The sequence below is a fragment of the Carlito syrichta genome, unplaced genomic scaffold, assembly GCF_000164805.1.
Source record: "Carlito syrichta isolate Samal-C Ts95f unplaced genomic scaffold, Tarsius_syrichta-2.0.1 Scaffold304627, whole genome shotgun sequence".
Classification (NCBI taxonomy): domain Eukaryota; kingdom Metazoa; phylum Chordata; class Mammalia; order Primates; family Tarsiidae; genus Carlito; species Carlito syrichta.
In genome coordinates, this window is record NW_007248723.1 from 26381 (window position 1) to 31968 (window position 5588).

The 5588-nt window shown below is 37.7% G+C and overlaps 1 pseudogene; it reads left to right on the plus strand.

The window, feature by feature from the left end:
• Positions 1-2111: 2111 nt before the first annotated feature.
• On the plus strand, positions 2112-2499 carry LOC110595828 (annotated as a pseudogene).
• Positions 2500-5588: the final 3089 nt, after the last annotated feature.

Consider the following 5588-nt stretch of genomic DNA (forward strand, 5'->3'; position numbering starts at 1 on the left):
GAAGAAAGAGCCACACGGAGTGAAGAAGGCACAGAAGGCCCCCTTGAATACTCAGCGGAGGGCTGACTTGTGCATGTGTGCGGGGAAGACACCCGAGTTAGAGAAAAAGTCTACGGCCATACCACCCTGAATGCACCTGATGTCGTCTCATTTAGAGGAAAAAATTATTTGAAAGGTACAAACTACCATGTTTCACTCAAGAAGAATCAGGTAACTTAAATAGCCCCATTTCTATTTAACAAAATTAAATATGTTTATTAAAACCTTCTCACAAAGATAACTCCAGGCTCAGGTGGCTTTACTGGTGAATTCTACCAAACATCTAAGGAAGAAATAATACCAATTATAAAAAAATTTTTCCAGAAAATTTAAAGGGAGGAAATACTTTCTCATTCACTCCGGGAGGCCAGCATTTTCCTAATACCAAACCAAACACATATCATGAAAACTATAGCCGGGTTTGGTGGCTCAGCCTGTAATCCTGCGCCTTTGGGAGGCTGAGGTGAATGGATTGCCTGAGCCCGCGGGTTCAAGACCCTCCTGGGCAGTGAGAGCTCATCTCTACAATAAATCAAAAAATCAGCCGGGCGTGGTAGCGCATGCCTGTAATTCCAGCTACTCGGAAGGCTGAGGAGGAAGGATCGCCAGAGCCCAGCAGGTCGAGGCTGTGGTGGCCGGGAGTGGTCACTGCACTCCAGTCTGGGCGACAGAGTGAGACTCCAACTCAAAAAAAAAAAGAAAACTATAGACCAAATATCACTCATTAACATAGGTGCAAAATTCTAAACAAAGTCCAACAATATATAGAAAGGATAATATATCATGACTAAGAGGAATTTACCCTAGGAGTGAAGAGCTAGCTTAACATTAGAGAATGAATCAGCTGGGCTCAGTGGCTCAGCCTGTAATCCCAGCACTTTGGGAGGCCGAGGTAAGTGGATTGCTTGAGCCTGGGGGTTCAAGACCAGCCTGGGCAACTTGGAGAGACTTTGTCTCTACAATAAATGAATGAATGAATAAATAAATAAACAAACAAATAAATAAGTAAAAATTAGCTGGGCGTAGTAGTGCATGCCTATAGTTCCGGCTACTTAGAAGGCTGAGGTGGAAGGATCATCGGAGCCAGGCAGGTTGACGCTAGGGTGACAGTGAGTGTGCCACTGCACTCCAGCCTGGGCAACAGAGTGAGATTCAAAAAAGAAAAAGAAAAAAAAAGAAATTAATATAATTCACCATCTTAATAAACTAAAAAAGGAAATCACACGATCATCTGCATTTGACAAAATCCATCATTTGTTTCTCCACAAGCTAGGGAACCTCCAAACCTGATAAAGGGTGTCACCTAACATCATACTTAACTGTGAAGGACTCCACGGATAACCCCTAAAATCAGAAGTAGGTCATGAATGTAGGTCAACATCTCTTTTCAACATTGTGCTGGAGGTTCTGGAAAGAAAGAAGTAATACTGCTCTTAACTACAGATAGTATGACATCCATGTAGAAAATCCAATGGAATCTACAAAAAGATCACTTTAACAAGTGAGTTGTAGGATACAAGATCAACAGCACGGAGCTGCTCTGTAATGGTGGATTCACGACATGGCACCATTTGTCAGAACCCACAGAATGGACAACACAAAGATGAGCTATCAAAATTGGTATAAAAAATATACCACAATCATTCAACATAAAAATAGCAAGGAACACCGGGTATAGAGTGTATATGAGAACTTTCTACTTTCTGATCAATTTTTCTATAAACCTAACACTGTCCTAAAAAAAAAAAAAAAGAAACTTCTAATTTAAAAAATAATTTTAATTTTTTTACCCCATCCCCCCTAATTTAAAAAAAAATTTATATTTACTATTACATAAATGATGTCAATTCTCCCCCAATTGATTTCTAGATTCAATGCCATCCCAGTCAAAATTATCATGGGAGGGAAATTTTGGGGGGGAGGAAGGGGTGGAGGGATAAAAAATCAGTTGTTGGGAGTATAAATTGCAGCACCCTTTCACTTGGCAAAGAGATTAAGTCTTGGATTCAACAATTCAGTTCTAACAATGAATATTAAGAAAGCAATCAGCCCTTTCTGCCTCCGCTGCTGCCATGGCGCCCATGAAAAAGCTTGTGGCGAAGGGGGACCAAAAAAAAAAAGCAGCTTCTGAAGTTCACTCTTGATTATACCCACCCTGTAGAAGATGGAATCATGAATGCAGCCAATTTTGAGCAGTTTTTGCAAGAAAGGATCAAAGTGAACGGAAAAGCTAGGAATCTTGGTTGAGGTGTTTTGACTATTGAAAGGAGCAAGAGCAAGATCACTGTGACTTCTGAGGTGCCTTTTTCCAAACGATATTTGAAATATCTCACCAAAAAATATTTGAAGAAGATTAATCTACGTGATTGGTTGTGTGTAGTTGCTAACAGCAAAGAGAATTACGAGTTACGTTACTTCCAAATTAACCAGGATGAAGAAGAGGAGGAAGATGAGGATTAAAATTTATTTATCTTCCATATTTTGTATGAGTTCTTGAATAAAACTTGGGAACCAAAAAAAGAAAAGAAAATGAAAGCAATCAGGCTCAAGCCTGTAATCCCAGCACTTTGGGAGGCCGAGGTGAGAAGATTGCCTGAGCCTACGGGTTCAAGATCAGCCTGGACAACTTGACAAGACCTCATCTCTACAATAAATCAAAAAAATTAGCCAGGTGTGGTAGCACACGCCTATAGTTCCGGCTACTTGGAAGGCTGAGGCGGAAGGGTCGCCTGAGCCCAGCAGGTCAACACTGGGGTGGCTTGAGCATGCCACTGCACTCCAACCTTGGCAACGGAGTGAGACTCCAACTCAAAAAAAATAAATTTAAAAAAAGAAAGTAATCAAAGTCAAAATAAGCAAGGACAGTAATCTCAGTATTCTTAATAGCTACAAACTGGAAAATAAACAGACATCAAACAATAGAAGAATGAATTAAACAAGTTATAATACACACTTGTGTTAAAATAAGTATTCAGCCCAGCCATTAAAAATCATGTACTCAATGACAGGAGAAAAGTTCACAGGTGGCGGTGGTGGATACACTTTAATCCCAGACTTCTTCGCCACTATACAATGTGACCATGCAACCAAAAACAGTTGTACCTCCTAAAGTTACTGAAATTTTAAAAATAGTTTTATTTTGTTTTTTTGAGTTGAAGTCTCAATCTGTCACCCAGACTGGAGGGCAGTGGCCACTCCCAGCCACTTCAACCTCGACCTGCTGGGCTCCGGCGATCCTTCCGCCTCAGCCTTCCAAGTAGCTGAAACTACAGGCACTCATACCACGCCCGGCTAATTTTTTGATTTACTGTAGAGATGAGGTCTCACCAAGTTGCCCAAGCAGGTCTCGAACCCACAGGCTCAGGCAATCCACTCACCTCGGCCTCCCAAAGTGCTGAGATTACAGGCTGAGCTACCCAGCCCGGCAAAAATAGTTATTTTTTTAAAGGGACAGAGTCTCGTTATGTTTCCCAAGCTGACCTCGAACTCCTAAGCTTAAGGGATCCTCCCACCTCTGCCTCCTCAGCTGGGACTACAGGCACATGGTTAAAATTTCACAGTTTTTTTTCTTTTTTGTAGACACTAACAAGTTAATTCTAAAATTCATATGAAAATGTAAAAGATCTAGAATAGCCAAAACAACTTTGAAAAGTAAGAACAAAGCTGAATGACTAATTCTACCTGGTTTCCAGACTTATTATAACGCTATAATATTCAAAATAGAGGTTACTAAGAAGAGTGTAAATTGCAGTACCCTATCACTTGATAAAGAGATGAAGTCTTGGATTCAACAATTCAGTTCTAACAATTAATATTAAGAAAGTAATCAAAGACACAATATGAACATGGGTAGTAATCTCACTCACAATCACTACAAACTAGAAAATAAACTGACATTGAACAATAGAAGAGTGAATTAAACAAGTTATTGTACTTATGTTAAAATAAGTATTTGGTCCAGCCATTAAAAATCATGTACTTAATGAAATGAGATAAGGTTAAATGTGTAGTTATATGAATTTAGTAGTTCACAGCCTTCTACTTTGTATCGTTTTCTATCTCTGGAAGAATATATAGCAAAACATAGTTCTAAGCAAAAGAAATTGCAAATTATTTCTCCACAAAAATTGCATAATGCTTTTGTAATTTTAAAAAGTTTTAAAATTTTTGAAGTGTTATGACTGAAACATACAGTCACAAAAATTGTCAGATTTATCATAAAAATAGCTATCTCAAATTACATCTGAAAAGTTGTCTTGTTTTACTCAAGAAGGAATAACTACCTCTAAATGGCTGTAAGATAGACCTTTATATCTTCCTTCTTCTTTACTAGTCATTTAATTTACTTTTTATTTTGTAGGCAGCCCGTACCTCCTATTATTGTTTATATTTATTATAGTATATAAATGTATTAAATATATCATATACATTTATATATTATATAAATATATTGTGCATAAATGTATTGCTATAAATTTATTATATAACTATTACATAATATTTATATTATTTTGTATTAAGGTTTCTATCAAAATTTTGAAAAATATAGAAAGCATTCAGAAGAAAAGTAATTACTGTGTCTTTAGTCACCACTAGCATGTTATTGTATTTAATTGTTCTTTCAGAGGACTTATGAGTATTCTTTTCAAGCCAGGCCTGGCCTGAAAGACCTCATCAGTGTAGGAAGAATTAGTGCCATGAGTGAGTAAAAACCATGACAAAACTGGTCATCCTTTTCATATGGCAAGATGGATAGTTATTTGTTTTGATATTTCCTTCATTAATTTTTTTCTGAGAATAAAAATATTTATATGCATTATTGTATAAAATAAAAAACACTATAAAGAAGAAAATGGGCCGGATGCAGTGGTTCAAGCCTATAATCCCAGCACTTTGTGAGGCAGAGGCAAGAAGATTGCTCTAGCCCAGGGGTTCAAGACCAGCCCGGGCAATTTGCTGAGAACTTGTCTCTATAATAAATAAAAAAAATAAAAAAACTTAGCCGGGTGTGGTAGCGCCTGCCTGTAGTTCTGGCTACTTGGAAGGCTGAGGTGGAAGAATCGCCTGATCCCAGCAGGTCGACGCTGGGGTGGCCATGAGCGTGCCACTACACTCCAGCCTGGGTGACAGAGTGAGACTCTGACTCAAAAATATGTAAATAAATAAAATAAAGAAGAAATGAAAACAATGGTAATTCTACCATGTACAGATTTTATTCTATGTAAATACGCATTACATAAGAGCCTTAATAAAACCGAGATTTCAGTCCTAGGTACTCAAGAGGCTGAGGCAGGAAGATTGCTCTAGTCCAGGAGTTCGAGACCAGCCTGGGCAACATAGTAAGACCCTTTCTCAAATAGATAAGTAAATAAAACTGGGATCCCACTGCATATTGTTTGGATTTTGCTTTTTTTTTTTTCACTTACATTTTCTCATAATCATGAGAAAATGATACCTTTAAATAATCTCTAGGACAGGATTTTTTTTAAATGGCTGCACTGTATTTCTTTTTTCTTTTTCTTTCTTCTTTTTTTTTTTTTTTTTTTTTT